The 26,213-nt window shown below is 38.1% G+C and overlaps 1 protein-coding gene across 4 annotated transcripts in view; it reads left to right on the top strand.

Annotated features, from left to right (window-relative positions):
- PPARG (peroxisome proliferator activated receptor gamma) overlaps positions 1 to 26,213 on the top strand; it is a 171,860-nt gene that overhangs the window by 58,026 nt on the left and 87,621 nt on the right. For all 4 annotated transcript variants that reach the window (XM_060161140.1, XM_060161142.1, XM_060161141.1 and 1 more), the window contains one exon: positions 8,948 to 9,021. The gene's annotated coding sequence lies outside the window, so the exon portion shown is untranslated. The remainder of the gene's footprint in view (positions 1 to 8,947; positions 9,022 to 26,213) is intronic.

Here is a 26,213-nt window from a genome sequence, read left to right as displayed (position 1 = left end):
TGGACTTACTGACTGGGTCCTATAAGGGCAGTCATCAGCCATTTACTCATGTTTATGGCTCATTTTTATGGTACTTTACTCTGTGCCACGTGTCATGCTGGCTCCGGACAAGAGCAGTGACAAGGCAGACTGGTCCCTTCCCTTATGGAGCTCCTGGGTCATAGACAGCCCTTGTCGAAGGATTGCTAGAAATTAAAGGGAGGCATACATGAGCTCAGTGTAAAGAAAAAAAGAGACATGTACCACAGTGTTCATTCCAGCACTATTTACAATAGCCAGGACATGGAAGCAACCTAAGTGTCTATCGACAGGTGAATGGATAAGGAAAGAATTCTAATGACTACAGTAGTCCAACGGTGGGGAAGGCTGCCTTGTGAGGAAGTAAGTGCTTTTGTCAGTAGAGATTCATGCAGAATCTGAACGGCCATCTGTTAAGAAGTCTTGTTTGATAGAAGAAATGAATTAGGGAGGTTATAAAGTCCCTTCCAACTTTAAGCTGATTTCCTGTTCTACAACATTAACTTAGAGAACATATTTCTTTCTCTTTTTTTAAATGAAAGTGTAGTTGATTTACAATATTGTGTGTTTCAGGTGTACAGAGTAGTGATTCAGCATTTTTGCAGATTACATTCCTATTTCTTTCTTAATTGACCATATTGGAACACCAATGTGTACGACCATTTTTATCATACGGGTAACTACATTTCCCTAAATTTGAATGCAAATTTGATTTTTAAACATATCTGTGCAGTTAGTTCCACAGTTCTTTTTAAAGAAAATACTGTTCCCTAATGCCTTCTCAGCGTTCATTTATTTCCAATTGTCATATTTGGAGTAAGTTCCTCTTCCATATGATGTTTTTCACAAGCAACGTGAATTTCTGCAGAAGTGAGTTATGTAAATCACAGGCTGCTGACGTGATTGTAAATCATTTGTTCAATGTAACGCCAAGGTTGAACAAGACCAGGCATGGCTACCCATTTGGGGAATGTCTTTGGGATTCCATTTTGATGTGGGTGAAAGTTCAAATAACTTTTATTATTCAACTTATTTCACTTAGTTATTACAGGCTTCAACATTTTAGCAGCTAAAATCATCACAGATTAATTGTACTTGGGAAGATCCAGAGAACTCAACTCCTATAGGAGTGATAGCCTTACCATATTTGGGGGGAAATGCTGGAATGCTTTTAACTTCAATAAGGGACATGATTTTCATAAGGATTGGTTTAGTGCCAATGGTATCTGGTGGAGAAAAACGTTAGCTGCAGAAGAAAAAATTCATTTCACCTCAAGCCTAGTGGACAGTTTCGTTAAAATAGCTCATTTTCGTTGTGTATTATTGAAACAGCTGATATTTTTCATTATAATCTATGTAACATTTCAAACTGTTCCTAGAACAGTGCCTGGCATATAGTAGGTACTCAATAAATATATTTTTTTAAATTAATTAATTAATTAAATTTTTGGCTGCATTGGGTCTTCGTTGCTGCATGCGGGCTTTCTCTAGTTGCAGTGAGTGGGGGCTACTCTTCGTTGTGGTGCGCGGGCTTCTCACTGCGGTGGCTTCTCGTTGTGGAGCACAGGCTCTAGGAGCACAGGCTTCAGTAGTTGTGGCACGTGGGCTCAGTAGTTGTGGCTCGCGGGCTCTAGAGCACAGGCTGAGTAGTTGCAGTGCACAGGCTTAGTTGCTCCGCTGCATGTGGGATCTTCCTGGACCAGGGCTCGAACCCGTATCCTCTGCGTTGGCAGGCGGATTCTTAACCACTGCGCCACCAGGTAACTCCCAATAAATATTTATTGAATATTGTTCATCGAACGTGGGGTGATGGTGGACAAAGCATTTCACATGGGAAACTACTATTAGCACAGGCACAGAAGTAGGGAAAATGTGAGTTTAGAGAAAAACAGTTTGCTGAAGGCAACATCCTTATGTAATTACCGATGTGAACACTTTTTGGCTCAATAATTATGGTGGCTTCTTAATTTTTGCACAGTATTTAAAACACCAGTGATGACTTTCTGATGTTTGTATCCACAGTGAGCCGCTGAGCTAAAACAGGAAACGTCATTTCCTCTGACTCTGGTTTCGGAGCCTCTCCTCTCCCATCTTCTTCCTCCTTGCTGCCTCCTGCCTCCCTCTGCCCCTCAATTCTTCCTCTAGCTCTGTTTTTATTCCCTCTTGTTCACACCTTTTTTTCCCCTTTTTCATTTCATTTTTCCCCTGTGTTTCCCATATTCTGTCTCTTTGTTTTCCTTCCTTTTCTGCCTCTGTTTCTCTCCCTCCGATTGCCCTCTTCCTTTTCCGGTTTCCCAATTCCTAATATCTCTTTTTTTGGTTTGGTCTCTAACTATAGTATGGAAATGAAATGTATTTTAATCTACTAATCAAATAAGGAAGTAGGGATTTTTTTCTTTATTGAGGTATAATTGACGTAAAATTGTAAAGTATTTAAAATATACATTGTGGTGGCTTGAAATACATATGCAATGTGAAAGGCTTCCCTCCATTTGCTAATTAACATCCATCACCTTGCAACTCTCTCTCTCTGTCTTCCTCTTTTTTTTTGGTGAGAACATTTAAGTTCTGCTCCCTTAGCAAATTTTGATTATACAATACAGTGTTATCAACTATAGTCACCATGTTGTACATTAGCGATTTTTTACTCTGAATGTAACATGAGCAAAATGCTTATGTTGCTATTTCAGAGACAAAATAAAATTGATTATCACTTATAACTGGATTTCAACTGATTTTTAAAAAAATTAGTGAATCACTAATCCTCAGATGTGGAGAAGGGCATCAATAGACCTTAATTCATAAACTTTAGTAAAGCACAGTAGCTTGTTGAAATAATTCCTAATTGTCTTTAACAACCTTAGTTCCTCTTTTTTTCCACATGGTAGATATATCAGATATAGCATATGGATCCTTTAACACCATCTAATATTTTTTATTACATCTTTATTTACACAGTTACACAAGAGCTGGAATATTAGTCTGTTTTGTTCATTATCCCCAGTGCTTAGAACACTGCTAACAAATATCGGAAGCTCAACAAATAATTGTTGCCTTTTTTTAAAAAAAATTCATTTTATTTATTTATTTTTGTGGTACGCGGGCCTCTCACCGCCGTGGCCTCTCCCGCTACAGAGCACAGGCTCTGGACGCGCAGGCTCAGCGGCCATGGCTCACGGGCCCAGCCGCTCTGCGGCATGTGGGATCTTCCTGGACCGGGGCATGAACCCGCGTCCCCCGCACCGGCAGGCGGACCCTCAACCACTGCGCCACCAGGGATTTATTTATTTTTGGCTTCGTTGGGTCTTCGTTGCTGCACACAGTCTTTCTCTAATTGCGGCGAGCAGGGACTACTTCGTTGCAGTGAGCGGGCTTCTTATTGCGGTGGCTTCTCTCATTGCGGAGCACGGGCTCTAGGCGTGCGGGCTTCAGTAGCTGTGGCATGCGGGCTCAGTAGTTGTGGCTCACGGGCTCTAGAGCGCAGGCTTAATAGTTGTGGTGCACGGGTTTAGTTGCTGCGCGGCATGTGGCATCTTTCGGGACCAGGGCTCGAACCCGTGTTCCCTGCATTGGCAGGCGGATTCTTAACCACTGCACCACCAGGGAAGCCCCATAATTGTTTCTTTTTAATTTCAAATCTACTGTTTCATTCGACTTCCTAATCCTAAATAGGTATCATGAGTTTTTGGAGTAATATTACTCATTAGGATAACTTAGTTTATGATTGATTTATAAATGTAACCATAGGATTTCATGCTTAGAGAATGCTTTATTCCAGTTCAGTTTACACTTCAGTCTACTCCACAGTTTAAATCCTCAGCTAAGCTGTCATTTACCCATCCTTCTAAAGGACTCTTTCTTAATTATCTCAAGCACAAAAAAGTAGCCTAGCAATTGATAGTCATAGTTAATATTTACTGAGCACTTATTCTGTATCAGGCTCTATTTTAAGCACATTATGTACATTATCTCGTTTTATTCTTCCAACAAACTGTAAAAGGTATACACTATTATCTCTATTTTGCAGATGAAGAAACAAACACAGAGAGGTAAAAATAACCTGCCAGGTGATAAAACTAAGATTTGAACTCAAGCAGCCTGAACCCAGCCACCCTGTCTTGCACACTTTAGCAAGAGTCTAATTTTCCATTATGTAACTTGCCAGAGAATGAGATAACTCTACCCCATACTACCAGCACCATTCCACTCTACCCCATACTACCAGCACCATTCCACAATTAACAATTATATCTACACACGTGTAACCGTATTCAGATGTAACCATGGATTAGATCCAAGCTTTTAGTTGTTCTGGTTCACTGCAAATCCGTTTATGGGTCATGTAAGCGGTAAGCAACTTGAAAGTACTTATTCTGGTTACTTGTGACAAGGTAAGTTAGATCACCAAATCTTTACCTTATATTCAATTCAGTAACTCCACTGTCACTTAAAACCGACCACCCTTGGGAGATTCTTTATTTTCATTTTTCTCTTTCTCTTAAATTCCTCTTAATTCAAATGAAGTCATTTTATTTTGCCACCTCAGGATATAGACGTCAATTTAATAACCAATTTTGTATGCATGTTGTAAAAATCTAGGGAAGGATGTGATTGGCTCATCTTGACTCTGGCTTCTAAGGGAATCAATTAGCGATTTGCGGGGTTAGTGGGAGACCCATGTATTTAGTTCAATGGGATAAAAATTAGTCGTTTGGGAGCGTTCATATACTTTCACCTTCCCCCAATGCACCAAAGAGAATTTTCATTTGACAGCACAAAACCCGTTTCCCCTACCCTTAGAAAAGTTGATTTTACAAGGTCAGTTCCTAGATTTTTGTGCTGAAGTATTGGAGAATGAGAAGAAAGGGTCTGGACGTGAAAAGCTGGAGGAGATTTAAGTTGCCCTGTGTCATAAAGTGCTGCGAAAGAGATGAAGGAGAGATTATGACATTACTGGGCTGAGAATGGAGGAAGTGTTGAGTTGGGAGGGCTTTTGCTGAAGGTGACACTTCGGAAAGTGTGGGGTGTGAAAAAGTCGAAGGGAAGGGGGAAAGGGATGTGAGAAGTGTTGCTCAGTTATGAACTGAGCTTCCTTGAATGTACTTTGCAAGGCTGGAGTAGAGATTAGAACACCTTTTCATCTAGCAGGGAGCGAGGAGTGGTCCAATATGTGTTGGATTGTGTGTCTTTAATTCTTCAGAGGGAGGAGATGGGTAGCCAGCTTAGGAATTGTTGAGTTTGAGGTTCCTGAAGAAACTCAGGGAGAGGTGTTCCCCAAAAATTGGAAATACAGATTTAGAAGTCTTGAGAGAAGACATGGTTAGAGATGAAGATTTGGAAGCTGTAAGCAAGTAGATATGTTTATGGGTAAGAGTGAGGCCAAGAAGGAACTTGCAGAACACATAGGATCGAAGAACTCAGGAGGAAGAGGTACCAAGAAAAAGGACAAACGTAGTAGTCATAGGGTTAGGATAAGAATTCAAAGTAACTGGTCACTAGGCAGCAAAGGGAGGAGACAGTTTCAAGAGTAGAGGATACACAGAATATCAAATGATGAAGAGACAGAGATGGCGGTGCTGGAGCCAGCTCAGACTGGCCTGTGAAAGTCAATTGTTAAATTTTTGGGATTTTTGTGAGCCGACTGTTATCCACAGCCATTGTTAAAAGTTAGATTGTATATACGAGCAGTGAAACAAGTTATGATAAAAACAGAGGTAGTAACCACACCAACTGCATTGCTTCCTGATTATTTTACATCGATGAGGTGTTGCTGTGGATTGCATCTGTGAGGTGGGGGTACCATGTAATATGCTGCTGCTGCCCCAGCTCTGCCCGACTCTGCTGTCATGTTGATGGCCCTAAGTCAGTCACCGTGGGAGTATTTACACCACAGAAATTAGCCAACACTACAAACCAGAGCATTCTTCCTGCAAGGAGAGCCAGTTGTGAAACACTTAACCAGCACACAATTGGGCAAATAGAATGAAAATCAAGAAAAGTCTAATGGATTTAGCAAGAAGGAGACCACCTGTCACTTTTGCTTGAGTTTCAGTAGAAAGGTGGGTGGCAAAAGCCGCAGTGAAGTGGGTTAAGGAGTGAAATAACGGAAAGTGAGAAAAGAAATGCTCAAATAAGTTTGAGAACTAATGAGTTAAACAGCTAAGCAGATTGTTATTGTTGATACTGTTTTTTTTCTAATTGTGGGGCTTACTGAGCATATACAATGCTAATGTACTTTACTAACCTCCAAATGTGAACAACATGTGCAAATTCATCTTGTGGTGGAAGCTTTTCCATTGGAAAATCTTAAAGAATCTAGTTATCTATAGAACATACTTTGGGAGATGCTGCTATAATATTTCACAATTAAGATGATATTGGTTGTAAGTTTGAGATTAATATTCTTGTTATTAAAGTTTCTTAGTTCTTTAAGGAAATATTTTCAAGAATGAATGTTGAATTTTATTGAGTATTTTCTTTTGTATTTCTTGAAATAGTCATGTGGTTTCTTTTAAAATTCAACCTAGTGCTGGAACACATTATTTTAATACGTATTCCAATATTAAATCTTCTTTGTCTTTCTGAGATAAATCCAACTTGATTATGGTGGTTTATTCTTTTAGTATACTATTGCATTCATTCATTAGCATTTTATTTTTACTTGTAAGTCAATATTAATAAGTGAGGTTTTTTTTTCTTGTTAGGTTACCTTGTTAACTATTTTGTCTTGTTAGGTTTTGAAAAATTAATTTGGTCACTCTTTTTTTTTCCTACTCAGGAACAGTTTATGTGGCAAGAAACTTATTTCTTCCTTGAAAAAAATGTATCTATAAAGTTATCTAGCCCCAGAGCTTCTTGGGGAAGCAAATCTTTGATAAGTTTTCAGTCGTTTTCATTTTTAATTATTTTCCTATTTCTTAAGTCAACTTTTACCATTTATACCATTTCAGACAAATGTAGTAAGTTTCCCTTTGGCTTGCATTATTATCTACTTAGATTCTGGTAAAAAGCCTATCTCAGATATTAAAAAGCTGGATGAGTAGAACAGACCCTGTCTAGTGTGGGTTTTGTTGTAATGTGAGGGGCTTGTCTGCTCTCTTCACAGCCTGGTTCTCTGGCTTATATTAATGAGTAGAAGGATTTATAAACTAATGAATGTAAACCAGTCTGTATTTAACTGACCAGATGGGGAACATGAAAGAACTGTAATACTTGATATATACTGCCCCCAGAATGGATCTTGTTTCTGCCCTACTTATTATATTTTATGCCTGCAAACGGTACCTTCTATGGTACAGTGCAGTTCTGAATGGATACAGAAAGATTACTGATGTTACTGGGGGAGGGGGTTTTAGGAAAGGTTATAGATTCTGTCTGCCTTTGAAAATCACAGAAACTGGTCCAGTTTTCTGTTTGATCCAACTCTTAGGGCTACAAGCTAGGAATACATAGCAGTTTCCAGAAATCTTAACTTTATCTTGTCTCTTTCGTGCTGTCTATTTCTTAGTGAATTCATATGTATTTCAAAGAGAAATTGGAATGAGTGTCAAGAAAAGCTAGTATGGCTTAATCTTACCCTGTAGTCAACATTATTTAATTTTTCAGATAGAGATTTTGCTCAAATTTTTCTTTATTAATACTCTTTCCTTTTGTTTTCACATATTTAAGCACTTTTTTGTTGACTTAAAGGTGAAAAAAGTCTAAATAGTAATCCATTATAAAGTTGTTTCTCATGCGCTATGCATGTTATATGTAATGGACAGGTTTGATGTGGGTACTCCTTTCATTTTTGACTAACAAATGAAAGAGTGTTTGTTTCACATGGAGAGTAAACTGCTGTGATACAGATGAGCAGTCAAAAAGCAAAGCAGACAGGTCTAAAACCCTGACAAGCTAGCTCTTTCTGTAGAAGAATATGCCCCATTATGAAAACAAAATTGTTACCGTATTGTTGAGTTCATTAGGAGGTTTTCAGTTTCCAAACAACAGTACTAAACAGTGTGAGTGAAACAAAGAATCAAACAAAATACATTGGGCTGTAGTTTATATTCTTTCAAAGTAGAAATAACAAAATGGGAAAACATTTTATATTCATGATCCACTACGGTACCCATGCATTGGGTAATAGAATAGGTTTTGCAAATTCCAAGTGGAAAGGTGCAGCATTAAAAAAGAAAAAAAATTAGAATTTTGGGTAGGTTAGACTGTGCAGAATGTTGGGTCTGGATGTTGGGACTTTGAAGGCCCTGATGATAAGCCTTTGGCCCTGGGTACTGTTTTGTCTTTATGAAATGTACAGCTATTCTAGGATCCCTGAGCCCTTCGTAGGAGCCAAGGATACACATCCTTAGACCTTTGACATAGTTACTCAGATAATCTGCTCTCTGCATCTTCCTTTAAAAATCTGGTCCCCGTGAAATGTGCTGTATCTCCTGTCCCTAAATGGTTGTGACGCTTTTACCTTAGGCTTAACAGCCATGTGCCCTCTAGAAGGAGTATATTTTCATAAATGTAATCTTTGCTGTGTATAAATTTTATCAGTCCTCTATCTCTTGACGTTACTAACCCTTTTAAAATCTAGTTTTTCTTAAGTCTGCCCAACGTAGGTGTCTTCATTAATTTGACATAAAAGATGGATGAGACAAAGGACCCTGACTCATGATCAGTGACAGAACAGGAGAGTAGGCAAAATGAATCTAATCCATGTCTCTTCAGGAAGATTCTCCAGCCCTGAATGATGTACAAGTCAGTCTGTTGGTTGCTTCTAGAGAATACAAAGCATTCTAAGCTCAGGGACAGCAAACAGTCATGATGAAATCCAACAGAGAAAATACATTCATTTGTGCTTGTACATTTTGGTATCCTAGGTTGTCTAAGAATTTTGAATATGTGTGTATATTAAAAATCTTTTTTCTTTTTAATTGTTCAGATTTGAAAGAAGCCAACTCGAAGCCACAGACATACAAGAAGGCCATTTCCTTAAACAAGAGTTGCCCTTTAACGGTAGGTAAACTCAGAATTTATTGTACTAAATTTGTATTTAGAAAGGTTTTTTTTAAAGAACATGCAAATGCTTCATAGTATTTTATTGTAAAATTTCTTAGAGAGCTTTTATTTTGACTATCAGAATACTTTCTACTGTATAATTTACCAGTCAGTGGAAGGGAAGCACAGTAACGTATTTGTCTAAGACAAAACGAAGATAGACAAAACAAAACAAACCTAGGGGTTGAGAAATAACACAAATCCTTAGAAATAAGTCTCAGTACAAGTACATTATATTAGGTTCATGTGTTACTTGTAATTGAATTGAGAGAAAAATTAAAATATCTTTCCTGATTCTCTGTAGGCCATGCAACTCTGATCCCAGGTCACAAAGGAGAAAGTAGCTTAATTTATCCAATGCCCATGCCTATATACTTTATTTGGGGAATTAAAATCCAGTACTATAGTTATTTATTTTATTGTTCAAATTATTCCAGCTCCCAATGGCCAAAGCTGGAATAATTTGATAAATATAAATAATTTGATAGATATAAATATATATAATATCAAATATATTTGATAAATATAAAAAAATTTTTAAAAAACTATAGCACTGGATTACAACCCCCAAAATAAAATATATGTTTACATGATTCCATACTGATATAAATAAATGACTGAATGAATAAATTGAAGGAGGAGAACTTTTCCTTACAGAAGAATTTAAATTAGTAAATGTTAAAGGAATAAGGGAGATGGAAAATTGCCATCAGAGAACCTCAGCAGCAGTTACTGCTACAGGCAGGACCCACTGATGAATACTCAGATTAGAAGGTGAAAGGAGGAGCAGAATATGGACAGAACCTCCAAGCATCTCCCTTTAAATATTTATTAGTTACAAAGAGAAAAGTAGTAAGTTTAAGCAGAAGAATCCTGGCAGACACCACTTTAACCAAGTGATCCAGGTTAATAGGTTAATATCTACAGTACTAAGACATATTGAGCTTATATACCCCCAAAAAGGGCACATCAGGTCTTCAGTATTCTTCCCAAACATTCATAACGACAGTTGCATCATGAGAAAATGTTAGGCCAATCTAAATAGAGAGACATTCTACAAAATACCTCACCAGCATTCTTCAACAGCGTCAAGGGCATGGAAGACAAGAAAAATCTGGGGAACTATACATTAAATATGTGCACTTTTCTGTATGTCAACTATACCTCAATAAAGCCACTTTAAAAAAAAAAAAAAAGGAAAAGAAAAGACTGTGGAACTAGAGGAGATGAGGAGCAATGGCAACAAAATGCAATATGGGATCCTGGATTGGGTCCTGGAACTGAGAAAGGGCATGAGTGGAAAAACTGGTGAAATCCAGATAAAGCCGTTTATAGTAGTGTGCCAATTTTCATTTATTAGTTTTCCTCATTGGACTGTGGTTGTAAAATGTTAACAGTAGGAAGCCCGGTGAAAGTGACGTGGGAATTGTCTCCAGTATCTTTGCAACTTTTCTGTAAACCTCAAATTATTTCAAGATGAAAAGTTCTTTAAAAGTTACATTGGAGTCACTCAGTAATCATTCTCGTTAGACTTTTACTGATTTTTAGAGTGAGTTTCTGTTTGTTTGCCAACCTTAGAACATTCTTCTCATAAAGGATACTCCTTGAGCTGTTTCTTAATCCTGTCCATACACAGAGCCATCCTCACCTCCACAGGTTTGTTCTCCACTTAGTTCTCCAGCCACTCACTTCCAGCCCCCAGAAAACCTGTGAGTGGGGAAAAAAACCCACTAGGCTCTGAGTCCTCACAGAGCACCTCTGAGCAAAATTTTTAGTTGGTGACGGTCAGGGTGTGATTTCAGTGTTCAAACCAAGTCTTTAGATTTCATTCATGATCTCTTGGTCCACCAGTCTTCTTTACCCAGGACAACGTTTGAACAAGCACTTAGAATTAGTAGCCTTGTATTTGAATGGTGAAGATGAGAGAAGGTCATGCTGTTTTTAGGTAAAATGTCTGGGAAATTCTGTGAATATAAGCAGTAGTAAGGGAACTTTGATTCTTAAAGGAAATCAATAGCTGTATTAAGTTTGATTTGAAAATCAGTTTAACTTTAAAAAAAAGAGATAAGTCAAAAGACCAAACTCTTGAAAGACCAAGTAAGGGGCAATTATGTACTTTGGCGTCTGGAAATGAGTGTTTGGTCTGAATTCAAGCGTTTGCGCATGAAAAACAAAATGCTAAGTCTTAAGAGTTCTTCCCTGAAGGGTTTTTGCCGGCAACTCTCTTATGTGTTCAACCAATTTTGGAAACTACACTAGTTCACACACTTTAGGCGAAACAAGAAAAAACAGAAGTGGCATCTAAAATAGTCAGATTCATAGAGACAGCAAGTAGGGTGGTGGTGACCAGGAGCTGGGAGGAGTGGGGGATGGGGAGTTAGTGTTTCAAGGGAACGTAGTTTCAGTTTGGGAAGATGAAAAAGTTCTGGATGGATGCACAGCAGTCTGAAGGTACTTAATGCCACAGAACTGTACATTTTTAAATGCTTAAAATGGTCAATTTTTATGTAATGTCTCTTTTACCACAATTTTAAGAAGTGAAAAAGAAATAGAAGTCTTCAGCAGTTCCATTCCATTTCCTTCCAGGGTGCCCAGCTCTGAGGAGAATCTCTGCTTGGGAGCATTTCTCCTTAGGAGGAATCTTTGTTAAAAATCTAGAGATGATTTCCTGGACATCATTTACCAACCGGCAGTTTAAATGGCCCCTATATCATAAATAGTGCAAGTAGAAAAGGAACCTGGTACACAGGAAACAGTAGAGTTGGGTGGTTGGGAGAGTTGCTTGTGGGTTAATTTATAACTAAGACAAATGAATCTATAAAAAGAAGAAAAGCCCCATAAGAAATATGTTAACTGATGGTAAGGGAGGAAAAAAGGGCTTAGATAAAAGATATCTGAACTTGTTTGGTCCCAATGATTTTATGGCTGAGGAATTCAATTATAGGTGTACTGGGTGGAGCAAATCACAATTCTGTAAATTACTAATAGGACACGACGATCTTTATCGTTTTCTGTATGTGCTCACATGCAGAGTTCAGGCCTGCCCTCTGTAAATAAACTCTCTGCTTAGCTATGCTGCTATGTATGAATTCAGGGCTGCAGGACTGGAACATAGATAGGGTTCTAAAATATTAAAGGTGGGGAGGTGGTACAAACAGAAATAAGATTAGGAACTAGGACAGATAAATTACTTTGAATTTGGGCCCTTGGGTTTATTTCATTTTACATTAAATTCTTTTAAGACGTTTTTGTTACTGAAAAGCTGTGAAAATATCTTTTAAAATAAAAAGACCACACTTAATCACACATAAACTACTATTCTAACTTCTGTATAGTTTCAGTTCTGGTTGACCTGTATACATGTTTTAATTACTAACAGTTACAGTGTATGTAGCATTTCTGCTTCTTTCACTGTTAGATTACATGTCTTTGTTCCTTTTTACCTGGCTTTCAGATGTCATATTGGCAACACAGTAGTCCATATTAGTGATATCACAGAATTTACTAAGCCAGTTTTCAGGTGGCTTCTAATTTTTTATTATTATACAATTACTGTGTATTCTTACACAGTTACATATAGTGAATATCTTCATGCATGTATTTCACTTTTTAAAAAATCATTTTCTTCAGATAAATTGCTTTAAGAGGAGTTTCTATGTTAAAGGGTTTGAGCAACTATATTACTCCTGCATTATTCATTTTTATGGCATTTCACATTGCTTTGAGGATATATTAGTAGCAAAATGAACCAAAACGTATTTCCAAAGCGTATGTTTAAATGATTTCTGTTCATTTAAATCTATTATCATTTAGCTCTGGCTCTGTGTGTTTGACAGCGGAATGAGGGTGGAGAGTGAGGAGTTTTCACCAGTTGTTTAGATATTAGCATAATATGGGGTTTTGGGTAGTTTTTGGTTTTTTGGATTGTGATGGGGGTGTTGTTTATGTTTTGGGTTAGGAAAAAAACAACTTGGTTGCAATGAAATTGCAGATTATTTCTTGAGGCTATACCAAATTTAAATCAAATTTAAAACCTGTGCTGCAGGTCCCTATGGCCTTTAAGTCTGCATGTTGCTAGCTGTTATAAAGGAATGATTGCTTGCAAAAATGAAGGTTTAACAAAGTAGCACATCCAGAGAGAAGGATACAAATCAATTTTGTTAAAGGATTTATTTCAATCAAATATTTATAATTTGCGGTTTAAATATTTGAGGTGCATAGTAATTTTAGAATAAAGATACAATGATAAGAGAAAATTTTAAAATGCAAAATCGTATGGTTAAAATGTACAATGAATAGAAAAAAGATTATGGGTGTTTGTTTTTCCTTTTTATTCTGAACTTTCATTTGGGGGTTAAGTGTTACAGTTAATGACATGAAATAGAGATTACAGCTTTTAACTACAATGCAGTGTATTGTATTTTTTGCTATCAAATAAGCAACGTAAAAACAACAATAAACATTTTAAACAAAAAAATTATCTATAATCTTAACATCCTTATTGAAACTATTTTAATTTCTACAAGTTGCCTTCCAGTTCTTAATACATATACATAGATTTTTAAATATGTGTATGTGATATTTGAGAAAGTAAATACACAGCTATCCCTGACCCTCACTGTCTATAAAACTAAGGGGTTGTGATAAATGATTTCTAAAGTATCTTTTCATTCAAAAGCAATATTTTAAAACCTAGCTGTGTCTAAACTCTATAATAAATATCTTCTGGAAAAACATGTAAGTCGATCACAGTGAGTACTATCTTTACTTAAAAACATGAGTCACTGTTATAAAATGTAGAGGGTTCATTCCTAAAAATTAAGCTTAAAAGAAATTCTGTGATATTAACAGTTTGTTAAACTGAAGAATGCATGGTGGGGGAGGGGTTTGATTATTTGAGACTCTTGAGTAATAATTTCAATAAAGCAGTGTTTGTTCTCAAGTAGTACTTTTATTAAAACCTACTGTACAAATGTCTGATAGAAGAGGATACAAAAAATTACTTTTGGCGATTACTTGATTTTCATTTATAACCGCACTTTCATTCTCATAAGAGAAAAAAAATTTTTAATCTTTTTGTAATTTCTTAATTTTAATGTTTTCATGAACTAACAGTGTGTAAAATTATTGATTTTGGCAGGAAAAGTGTACATCTTCCTAATCTCTCCTTCGATGATTTTGTTTACCTTTTTAAAAAAAATTGCCAATAATGAGCTCTGCAGTCCTAGCTGTAGTATGCTCGATTCTTTGGATGCTCCCAGTAACTCATATGTTACCAATAATGTGCATAAATTCTGCCACAGTATCATATAGTAAGAGCTCAAACATTGGAGGCCACTATTATTCCATGGACCATAATGTGAAGCAACTGTGATCTCTGTGTTATTCTAGTTGTTGTTTTGATTTTTTTTTTCTTCACACTTATGAACTCCTTGTCCTTCAGTCCAGATCCTGTGATCTGAAATCATTTAAATTATTAAAAACTTGATATTTTTAACTTTTATACTCCCAGTAGACAGGACATAGGAAATTTAGTGACGTAAACATCTTTAATAATCTTTAAAAGTCATAAGACTTGGTAGCTGGGACAAACAATTAGGTATAAATTTCAGGGAAATACCATAATGGCATGACTTGTTTTCTTTTGTTAGCAAGCCACTTGGCTTTCCTCTCAAACCCAAGGAATAAGTCGTGTGGCCCCCTTTTATGATTTCAGTTTCATCTGCATCACAGAAATATATGTTTCCCTAAGTTTACTCACTATAATTTGTGATTGCTATTTTTCTTATCTGCGAAGGAAGTACAACAGTTCCCACTGGGGAAATACCATGTTAAGTTGATCCTAAAATAAGAAATCTAAGGGAAAGGTCACATCCTAATAACTTGTGCAAATCTAAATTCCCATGGAGCTTTAAAATTATTTTGTAGCAGTAGAGTATTAACAATGTGTTGTTGAACTTCTTCCAGATCGCATCATAAAATTGAGAGCACTTTTGTGTACAGAAATAACCACTGAAGAATGAGTACAATTGACAAGACCTAATTTTTTTTAGTAATCCATTTTGAATATCCAGAGAAATCTAGCATGAATAATAAACCACAAAATGCTTTTTGTTACTTTCACTGAAACTATAAGGAGTATTATTTAGGAAGTATTATAATAATTATATACAAACAGAGAAAGTGATTTTACCAGCCCTGACCTCCCGATATACTTTGGAAGAACCCTAATTCTAGAGAGAGTTGCTGCTTCCAGGACACCTGAAAGTTGACACCTGAACATCAGGACACCTGGGTTGTAGTCTGTCCTTTTCTGTTAATTGGCAATCGCTTAAATATTCTGGACCTCAATTTCCTTACCTGTTAAGGACCAAGTAAGATTAAATATATACAGTGCTTAGAAAATTTTTATAGTACTATATATCTTTAAGATATTACTATAATCATTGCCTTGAGTTTTCATCTTTTCCAAATGAGGAGATAAAATGCTTATCTGTGTGATATGGCATATGTTCAAAGAATCTCTGCAACTATTCAATATCTCTGTAATATCTTTGTTCAGGAAAGGCATTAAGCTCTTTCATTGTGCTAATTCATTTTTAAAATTTTATTTTATGCACCTACATGAAAAGGGTGAAATGTAACAGATCTGTACCCTTTCCCACATTCACCAGAAAAAGTGCTTATTGGAAGCAGTCCCGCAAAGGAGACTAACTTCCTTTAAGTTCACATCCTTTTAAGAACTGGGATGAGTGGTGGCTGGAATGTGATGAGGTGACTTGACTTTCACCCTAAGTCATGAGTGAAAGTTAACAATGTTGCCAACTTGTGTTCTCAATATGTGGAGTAACTATTCTCATCCTTTCATCCATCAGACTTTGGAATAATAGTGATAGCAACAGCAAGTAAGAGTCTAAGGAGAATAAATTCTTTGAACACTTCCGCTCCCTGCTGTAGTGGGGAAAGAATCTTTATGTGTGAACCTACTGATTGCTGCTATTATAAATTTGTTTTTCCAACTTTTTAGTTTCCATCGATGTTGTCTTAGTTCAGATTTTCCTTATTCCTCACCTGAGTTATTGCAAATTGTCTGTCCGACTCAATGCACCATTTCCATTTCATCCTCCAAGTAGACAGAGTTCTTTCTCAAACACTGTGTTTGCATTTCACCCCCCTTCCTGGGAGCATTACAGACTTCGTGGTCTACCTCAGCCTACCCCCTCAGTCTCACTGCCTCCATTTGCATCATGGATATTAGGGCTCGGCCACTCCAGATGGCTCATCAGTGTTCCTCTCACAGCATTGGGTTCATGCCTGGAATGTACCAATTATCGTATTGGATTATTGTTGGTTTTGTAGTTAGTTTTATGGAGTGAGCTTCTTCTTTTTTTTTAATCTTTCTCTTAATTTAGTCTTACTTTGTTTTTTTTTAATATAAACTTATTTATTTTATTTATTTATTTTTGGCTGTGTTGGGTCTTTGTTGCTGCCTGCGGCATTTCTCTAGTTGTGGTGAGCGGGGGCTACTCTTTGTGGTGCATGGGCTTCTCATTGTGGTGGCTTCTCTTGTCGTGGAGCACAGGCTCTTGTGGCACGCGGGCTCAGTCGTTGTGGCTCACAGGCTCAGTAGTTGTGGTGCACTGACTTAGTTGCTCTGCGGCGTGTGGGATCTTCCCAGACCAGGGCTCGAACCCGTGTCCCCTGCGTTGGCAGGCGGATTCCTAACCACTGCACGACCAGGGAAGTCCCTGGAGTGAGCTTCTTGAAGACAGAGACTATCTTCTGGGTGTCCCTAGCACTTGAAACAGTTCCTAGCAAGGATTATGCAAGTGTTACAATTATAATGTAATTAACATTAAATGATTCAGATATACTTTTATGTCTGCTAATTAAGCATAATGCTATTAGCATTCTTGCCTAAATGTTATTTTTAAATTTACCAATGAGAGATGCAAAACATGATGGAAAATTGAAGTAAGAAAATTCTGTGATATAATATGTATTTTACAATTCTGTAGATTTAACTTCTGCATAGGTGGGGACTGCCGCTGCTGCTTCTCCTCTCCGTCTCCCCCCTCCCCGTCCTCCTCCTTCTTCCTCAACTCCTCCTCCGCCTTTCATTCTTTAAGTTTTTTGCAGAGGTTGAAAATGAGTCCATAAAAGCACATAGATACCTTGTCAGCTACTTTTTGCCTATGTAATTCAGGGATGAGGAATATTCAGCTCACAGACTTGTTATGGCCTTTCAATCTTCTGTAGCATTTGAAGCAGGGCTGCTCAGTCAGGTAAAGGGCTACAACCGTTATTCGTACGGAGGTTTTATTGTTGTTGCGGTTCCTATTTGTATATGTTGTTTATTAAACAAGTATTTCCAAGCTGCTTTTCTATATCCAGCCCTGTTCTAGACAAAGTGGAATTAGGCCATTCCTCCCTCACAGTCTCGTTTCAAGGGCAATACCAACACAGACCACATGAAAGAATTAAATCACAGAGCTGGGGTGATGTGTGTTTGAGGGAAAACATATAGTGCAAGTTCATAGAAGAAAGCACATCTGCAGAGCTGGAATAGTCAGTGGTTGTTTCACGAAGTGCTTGCACCTGAGCTGAACCCCGAAAGTGTGGATGCGGAAACATGAGAAGGAAGAGCTGGAAATTTTAAACACGAGGAGCATCATGGGGCAGGAATCTCAGGATGTCGGGGGCACACTGTACTCTAGAGTCAGTGGGAGGTTCACGTAAGAGGGGAAAAGGGCTGAGCTTGGCAGGATACAAAGGCTAGAGCGAGGAACTTGGACTTCGTCTAGGAGGCATTGGGGAACTTGAAGATTTGGGGAGAGGGAAGTGGTGTGACAGAAGCTCCGTTTGGATGGGACAAGTGAAAGAGATATTTTGATAATGTAAGATTTGGTGAGTGAATGAAAAATAAAGAGGATGAAAGAAAAAGAAGAGTCAAAAATGAACTCCAGGCTGATGTATAGAGAGGTGGAAGAAATATGGGAGAGGGACTCTGTTTGGGGGAAGAAAGATGAGGTTGATTTCAGACTTGCTGAATTTGAAGTGAAGGTGGAGTATCTCAGTAAGCCCTAGAGAGAGGTGAAGATTCGGGACTGAACCTCGTTTCGGAGGCCAGAACGAGACACGTGGTTTTGGGTGTCATGAGCGTAGAGTGAAGAATGCTTCTCAGGAAGCAGCACACAGGTCAAGTTTAAAAGGGGAAGATGAGAGAGTGGCAAGAGTAGATCGGGTCATCACTGCCAAACAAGGAGAGCTTGAAGGAGAGGAAAAGAACACAACCCTTAGTGCCTCCTATGGACCGGGCATTGGGTGAGCAACTTCAGGTATACAATCTTATTTCATCCTCAAAGCAACCCTGTCGCATAGGAATTATGATTACCCCCATTTTACAGATGAATAAAGTGAAGTTTAGCAGGTGAAATAACGTGTCTAAGGGCATACTGCCAGTGCCAGGAGGAATATAATTTAAACTGAGATCCTTCTGACTCCCAAGCTCACATATTTTTTTTTACTGAAATATTGTAAAATGACAGTGAACTGTCAAGAATGAAAAAAGGAGTAATTCCATTAACAGCTGCAAGGAGGAGATCATTGTTTAAGATTATAGGTTAAGTACAGTGGGAGGAATGGGTATTTGGGGAGGTTAGAAGGTGGTGTATGAAGGGAGGGAGTGATTTTAGGCCACTGAGGACTGGGGCAGCCAATAGGACAGCTCTCCTAGAAAAGCTGAATCAAGGAAGGGAGGGAAGAGTACAAATCAAGGAGGAGGTAGTACAGGGCTGAGGCCTCAGAAAAGACATTAAGAAGAGGCAGACCCTGTGAGAAAAGACTGCTTCCACCAAGTTTGGAGGTTAGTGTCACAGTGGAGACCAGAAGAAGGGTAAAGGAAAAAGGTGTCAGACAAAGATTTTTTTTTTTAATTTACTTATTTTTTTCCTATTTATTTATTTAATTTTTTGGCCGTGCCACACGGCATGTGGGATCTTAGTTCTCCCATCAGGGATCAGGGATCAGGGATCGAACCCAGGCCCCCTGTGTTGGGAGTACGGAGTCTTAACCACTGGACCACGAGGGAAGTCCCCTATTTAGTCACTTATTTATTAAAGAATTTTTTTTTAATTAAATTCAATTTATTTATTTATTTTTGGCCGCATTGGGTCTTCGTTGCTGCGTGCGGGCTTCTCATTGCGGTGGCTTCTCTTGTTGCGGAGCACGGGCTGTAAGTGCGTGAGCTACAGTAGTTGTGGCTTGCCGGCTCTAGAGCACAGGCTCAGTAGTTGTGGTGAACGGGCTTAGTTGCTCCGTGGCACGTGGGATCTTCCCGGACCAGGGCTCAAACCTGTGTCCCCTGCATTGGCAGGCGGATTCTTAACTACTGCGCCACCAGGGAAACCCAGTTATTTATTTTTAATTGAAGTGTAGTTGATTTACAATGTTGTGTTGTATAGCAAAGTGATTCAGTTATACATATATATATTCCTTTTCAGATTCTTTTCCCTTATAGGTTATTACAAAATACTGAGTATAGTTCCCTGTGCTATATAGTGGGTCCTTGTTGGTTATCTGTTTTGTATATAGTAGTGTGTATATGTTAATCCCAAACTCCTAATTTATCCCTCCCCACCCTCGCCTTTCCTCTTTGGTAACCATGTTTGTTTTCTAAAACATAGATTTTTTTTAAAAGCACTAGTTGTAATGATACCTCCAAAGTTATAACTTACTTGGAAAAAAGCACATAAAAATAGACATGGTGGATACGAGACCTTAATCAATCACTTCCCCTCTTCTGGCCTCAGTTTTCCCATACGTTGACAGATTAGGATAGAGAAGACAAATGGGTCTCTAAGGACCCTTCCAATACTTAATTTTCTAAGCATTGTGGAATGCGACAGCCTTGATCTGTTCACAGAGAGGGCAATCATATAGCTTTATATTTCAAAGGAACTTGTAGGAATATCTAAAATTAGAGATACAAAGGAAATGCTTAGAATTTTAAGTCCTCAATTCAAAATTTCTGGCTGTATCCCTTTTCCCCCTTATTAAAAGTTATTAGAATGTCAGTGTGTTACCAACTGTAAACTCTTGAAGGCAAGGACCTCTATCCTATTCTCTGATATGTCCTCAGCATCGAGTATAATGCTTGATACATAATAACAACTCAATAAATACATATTAAATGAATGAAAGTTGAATTACAAAATAAAGTGTTGCCACTATATAGGCTTCCCATGCTTTTTCTCCCCTTTGGTCTCCTTTCTCCTCCATGACAATTCAGGGGTGTGTTAATTATGTCAAGATAGTCACTTTTCAATGTATCTATATCATTTTAATTGTTTTTTTCATTTGGTTACTATGTTGGTTTTTTGTAGAAAGGGAACTAGGTGATTTGACTGACAGTTAATGGAAGTCTTAGCGTTTTTCAAAATTATCTTTTGTAGAAACTTCCAAATTAATTAGTAATCTAGTTTCCCATCTTTTTTCAGTTTAAATTTTACCAAGAATATTGCCTTTATTAAAAGGAATCGTGTTTTATATTATGGAGGGAAAATGATTTAAAGAAAAACAGAAATCTATTCCTGAACAAATTTAGTGATGCTGGTGTAAGAAAAAAAAAAAAAAGCCACAAGAAATCATCCCAAGTTAGTAATGCTTCCCATCTTAAACACATGATTTCAGTTGTCCCTAGCTAGCTAAAGGTTACAAAATGTCACCATAATACCCTTTACTTCCTTATGAGTTCTTGCTCCCCCCCACACACTCCCAAATATGGTAGATGGAGTTGTAAAAACCCTGAAGTATGACAATATAGTTTATTACACTTTTAGCTAGAAGTATTCTGCCAAAATGAGCTGAGAAATAGAAGAAATGGATTTAAATTTACAGCAGTCCAGTGAGACAGAATATACTTTTTCCAGACCACTCAACCAGCAAGCCAGTTTGTAACTTTAATGCTTCATACATTGGAAAAGTTGCAACTGTAACAAAATCAACAGAAATATCTCTGGCTAATGTACTTCAATGCGAAGATTGACTGCAGAAATATTTTTCCAAATGCATACTTTTATAGGCTTTATACTACTTTCTGGAATATTATCAGTTTTACTTAGTACTACTTTGGGAATTACTGATTCTTATCTCTCTGGTAGGAATTAAAACCAGAGCTGACATTTCACTGTTAGCAGACTCTGTCTTCAGCGATCTGGTGACCTGAAGATATCTGACTCTCTTTCATTACCAAGCTTAAAGTCTGCAGATTGTCGTTGGTCTTCCCTTTCCCTGAGGTAGCGATTAAGACTATTTGTTTACATGGGATACATGAAAATGCTGACTTTAATAAACGGCTGTTTGATTCTTGGATAGAAACTGAAATATTGGGCAAGATAACCAAGTATCCAAAAATTGAATGATCAGTGGAAGCTTTACAGTTATCTTGGGTTTTGAGTCAAGATAGTAAGTAGCATAGATTATAGAATCAGCCATCCTATGAAGACATGAACATGAAGGAAGATTGATTTTTATTTCTCCTTAGAAGTTTGTTCAGCTTTAAGTATTTGCTTATTTTTTTCAAAATATGCACTCTCACCCTATTATTTTGAGTGACCAATTTACTGTGGTATACGAACAAGTTGTGTTGAAAGAGGTTATCTTGTAATTTGAAATATGAGAGGTAGAGTGAAAAGAATCAAGTGGTAAGAGAGAAGGAAACTGGATGTTTTAACCCAATTTGCTTCTTCCTCTTTGGACTGCTGTTGATTTTATTTTAGCCGTTCTGTTTGCCTGAACATAGGCGGTGTCACCACTCCTGCTACAATCTTCTGGACTTAGAGAGTTAGAAGCACCTATAAATCCGTAGACTGAGTGGAATCTTGGCAGATGAGGTCTCCGTCAGGAAACAAGCATTTTGTTTATATGTAGGCAATTCAAGAACCTGGCCTCTGGGCATTCAGTAAGAAGTCAGGGAAGGGAAACCATGAAGAACAGAATATTTATTATGAATAGATGTCACCTTTCTGCACTCAGGGGTTTAATTCCAAACAGCCTGAGAAAAACTAAAGATACTTCTCTTTCTACTTACTTGGCAAGTTTTTTTAACAGAGTGAGGAGCCCAAATCAAAGGACAAGGACCACAGCAGAGCACGTAAGATGGCAGCTGGCGTGCATGCTTTCCTGGCTCTGTGGAGAAGGGTCTCAGACCCGAAGTCCGAAGACGTAGTAAAAGGTCACTGTTCACAGTACAGTTGAGTTACATTTGGCAAAGTCCGTGTCATAAAAGAGGCGTTAAAATCCCAGGGTCTTTCAGCCAAGAATGGCACTTGCTTCCATCAGAATCACTCATCAAGTTTAAAAACAAAGCAAAACAAACTGAACAAATAAAAATAATTCTTTAGCATCTAAATAGCACTGGCAAAGCTCTGTTGTTTCTTGCAAAACACTGTAAGGTAAAAATAGAAATAAATAGTATTAGTTTCTGCTCTTAGAACCTACAGGGGAGAACAGTTGTGCTCTAACCTTTCTCTCCTGGATTCTGATAGCCACTTAATCATTTATTATCACCTCTGCTAGAAGGGGATAAAAAGGGTAATAGGAAATCAGAATATTTAGATTTATAGTTCAACGTTTTCAGTTATCCTTGAAGCCTTTAACATTCATCGCTAAGGATGATTAATAATTAACTTGAGCCATAGAATTAAAGTTTGTACTACTTGATAGGTATAAACCAGTTACGGAGACCTCCATAATTCCAAAAGAAGCAGGTAGAATAGGGGATTAATCATACACTTCTTACTGATAGTTCTTGAGGTCCTTGACTGTAGAACAAGTTTTCCTATTAAAACAATATGTTATATATTTCATTTCTCTATTAGATCATTAACAGTTTAGCAATTTAGATGTCCGCTCAGTAAATGACAAGCTGCCCATCTTCTTTCACTTTTTATTTATCATGGTAAATATCTATGTAACAGAATTTTGACATTTTAACCAGTTTTAAGTATACAATTCAGCGACATTAATTACATTCACAGTGTTGTGCGACCAACAGCCCTATCTATATCCAAAACTTTTTCATCACCTCAAACAGAAACTCTTTGCCCATGAAACAATTAACACCTCATCACCCATCCCTCAGCCCATGGTTCTCTATTCTACTTTCTGTCCCTATGGACTTGCCTATTCCAGTTATGTGGGATCATACAATATTTGTCCTTTGGTATATGGCTTTTTTCACTTAGCACAGTGTTTTCAAAGTTCATCCATGTTAGAGCATGTATCAAGAACTCCGTTTTATGGCTGAATAATACTCCATTGCATGTATATAACACATTTTGTTTATCCATTAATCTGTTAATGGACACTTGGGTTGTTTCTACCTTTTGGCTATTGTGAATAATGCTGCAGTGACCATTCAAGTATCTTTTCGAATCTCTGTTTTCAATTATTTGGGGTATATATACCTAGATGTAGAATTGCTGGCATATATGGTAATTTTGCATTTAACCTTTTGAGGAACTGCCATACTGTTTCCACAGCTACTGTACTTTTTTACATTCTCACCAGCAATGTACAAGCGTCCCAGTTTCCACATCCTCCCTAACACTTGTTACATTCCATCTTTTTTTTTATTATCGCCATCCTAGTAGGTGTAAGTGATCTCTCATTGTGGTTTTGATTTGCATTTCCCAGATGACTAATGATGTCGAGCATCTTTTCAGGTGCTTACTGGACATTGGTATGTCCTTGGAGAAAGGTCTATTCAAGTCCTTTGCCCATTTTTTAGTTGAGCTGTTAGCTTTTTGCCTTTTTATTGTTCTTCTCTCACTTTTTATTTTCTTACACACTTCTTTATGTAATCAAAAAGATCATTTCATTTGAGCTCAGAGAAATGCTTTATATCTGCCTTTCATTGCCACATATGTGGAATTAAGGTTGAATGCTTCTCATCCTGCTGCCAGAATTAGTACCTGAGAATCTGTCTTTCTTAAAATGAAAGAATTTTTCTACATGATTTGATGTTATGGAATTCCTTGTATTCTCTCCCAAATCGCAGTTTAATGAGCCCACATGTAGGGAGTGATTCACTAAGAAGTACTCAGGAAAATAAACATCTACTTTCCTAGAATGATTTAATTTTAGACCTGGAAGAGACCATCTCTTTCTCAAACTGGCATCCACAGATTTTTGGGGATCAACAAATATATTCTTGGGCTTATAGAATTTCAGAATTTAAAACTATTGCATTGGGGGCTTCCCTGGTGGCTCAGTGGTTATGAATCTGCCTGCCAATGCAGGGGACACGGGTTCGAGCCCTGGTCCAGGAATATCCCACATGCCGCGGAGCAACTAAGCCCATGCGCCACAACTACTGAGCCTGCACTCTAGAGCCCAAGAGCCACAACTGCTGAGCCCGTGTGCCACAACTACTGAAGCTCGCGCACCTAGAGCCCGTCCTCCGCAGCAAGAGAAGCCACTGCAATGAGAAGCCCACGCATTGCAACGAAGAGTAATCCCCACTCGCTGCAACTAGAGAAAGCCTGCACACAGCTACGAAGACCCAACACGGCCAAAAATAACTAAATTTATTAAACACACACAGACACACAAAGCATCCCATTGCTTTAAAAAAAAAGTAAAAAAGAAATATTGCATTGTTATATCAACAGTAATCTAAAAGGTCTTTATAAAAAAAAAGCCCAGATTTCACAATTCAAGGACATTTCCCTGGTTTCTTACATTAGTTTTCTCAACTTGGGGATAGAGGACCTCTGGGGAGTCTGAGGACACAACCTTGGCAGGTCTGTAAAATTTTTTTCTGCCTTTAAAATGGACCCACACATTAGTGATGCTTAAGAAACTCTGATCAAATTCAACTCCTCGCCTTTTACAAAGGAGGCCTAGAGAAGTTAACTGACTTCCCAGAATAACACAGCAAGTTAATAAGACCAACCAAAACCGAAACTCGAGTCTTTAGTCCAGTTCGTTGTGCTCCTATGGGGATGCTGCAGGGATCATGTCTTCACTGGGTTTATAATGTAGGGGGAAGGCAGACAATGAGCAAGTAATAACTAAAACGATGAGTGCTACGAGGGAGGAAAAGGGCAATGAGTTGTTTGGAATGATTCCAGGGTGATTTCGCCTGATCTTAGGGTTTGGGGAAGTGATTTTTATGCTGATAATTGAAGAGAGAATAGGAGCCCGCTTAAGAAAGGAGTCAGCTGAGCGAAAAGAACGATGTCACAGAGGAAATTATGTGTGAAGGCTCTGAGTGGAGAAAAGCGTAGTTTAACTCGAGAAAAGGACCGGCAAGAGGCTTCAGAGGTAAACAGGGATTATTCAAAGTGGCTTGGGTTTCAGACAATCAGGAGTCAATACAGATTTTAAACAGCGGAGTGACATAATCTGATTTGAACTTTAAGAGGTCACTCTGGCTAAAGTTGCAGAATTGATTGGAGAGGAGATAAGAGCCGATTTAGGGAGACCAGGTGGGAAGTAATGTGTGAAAGAGGTGAGAGTAGTTTGGACTGGGATTGATAGCCGAGAGGGCTGAGAGAAGTGGCCGAGTGTACTTACCAGGTAGAATCAGAAGGACGTGGTGACCGACCGGATGTGGGCGTAAGAACAGGCCGTTGTGACTCTCTTTCGTGATTTGGCATGATCAGCTGGGAGACTGGTGGGGCCATTTACGCAGGTAAGGCTCACTGAAGAAGACCAGTTCTGGGGATAGGTGATAGGTGCAGTCTTGGACCTGTTGAGTTTGAGTTGCCTGTGACATATTTCAATGGACATATCAAATAGATATGTGTACATAGGCCTGAGGCACACAAGAGGCCACAAGGACAGAGATAGAGATTTGGTCTCAGTATATCCTTGATCTCTGAAGCCTTCTGTAATGAGATTGCTGAGGGGAGAGCGTAGAGAATTGGAAGAATGAAGAGCCTTGAGGGAGAACCAGTTTTCTTGGTAGGACCTTTGGTATCTCAGGAGCCAAAAAGAAGAGAAACAGTGGAAGAAGGGCCAGGATCCAGGGGTCTGCTCTCTGATAGAAAAGTCAAATGATTAGTTCCACAGAGTATCTACCTACCTTACATGCTGAGATAGTTTTATGCTACTAATTGTCAAGTTAAACATTTTTCCAGTTC

The sequence above is a fragment of the Lagenorhynchus albirostris genome, chromosome 10 (assembly GCF_949774975.1).
Source record: "Lagenorhynchus albirostris chromosome 10, mLagAlb1.1, whole genome shotgun sequence".
Lineage (NCBI taxonomy): Eukaryota > Metazoa > Chordata > Mammalia > Artiodactyla > Delphinidae > Lagenorhynchus > Lagenorhynchus albirostris.
Note: the sequence above shows the minus strand (reverse complement) of the source record. Positions and strands in the feature narration are given on the sequence as shown.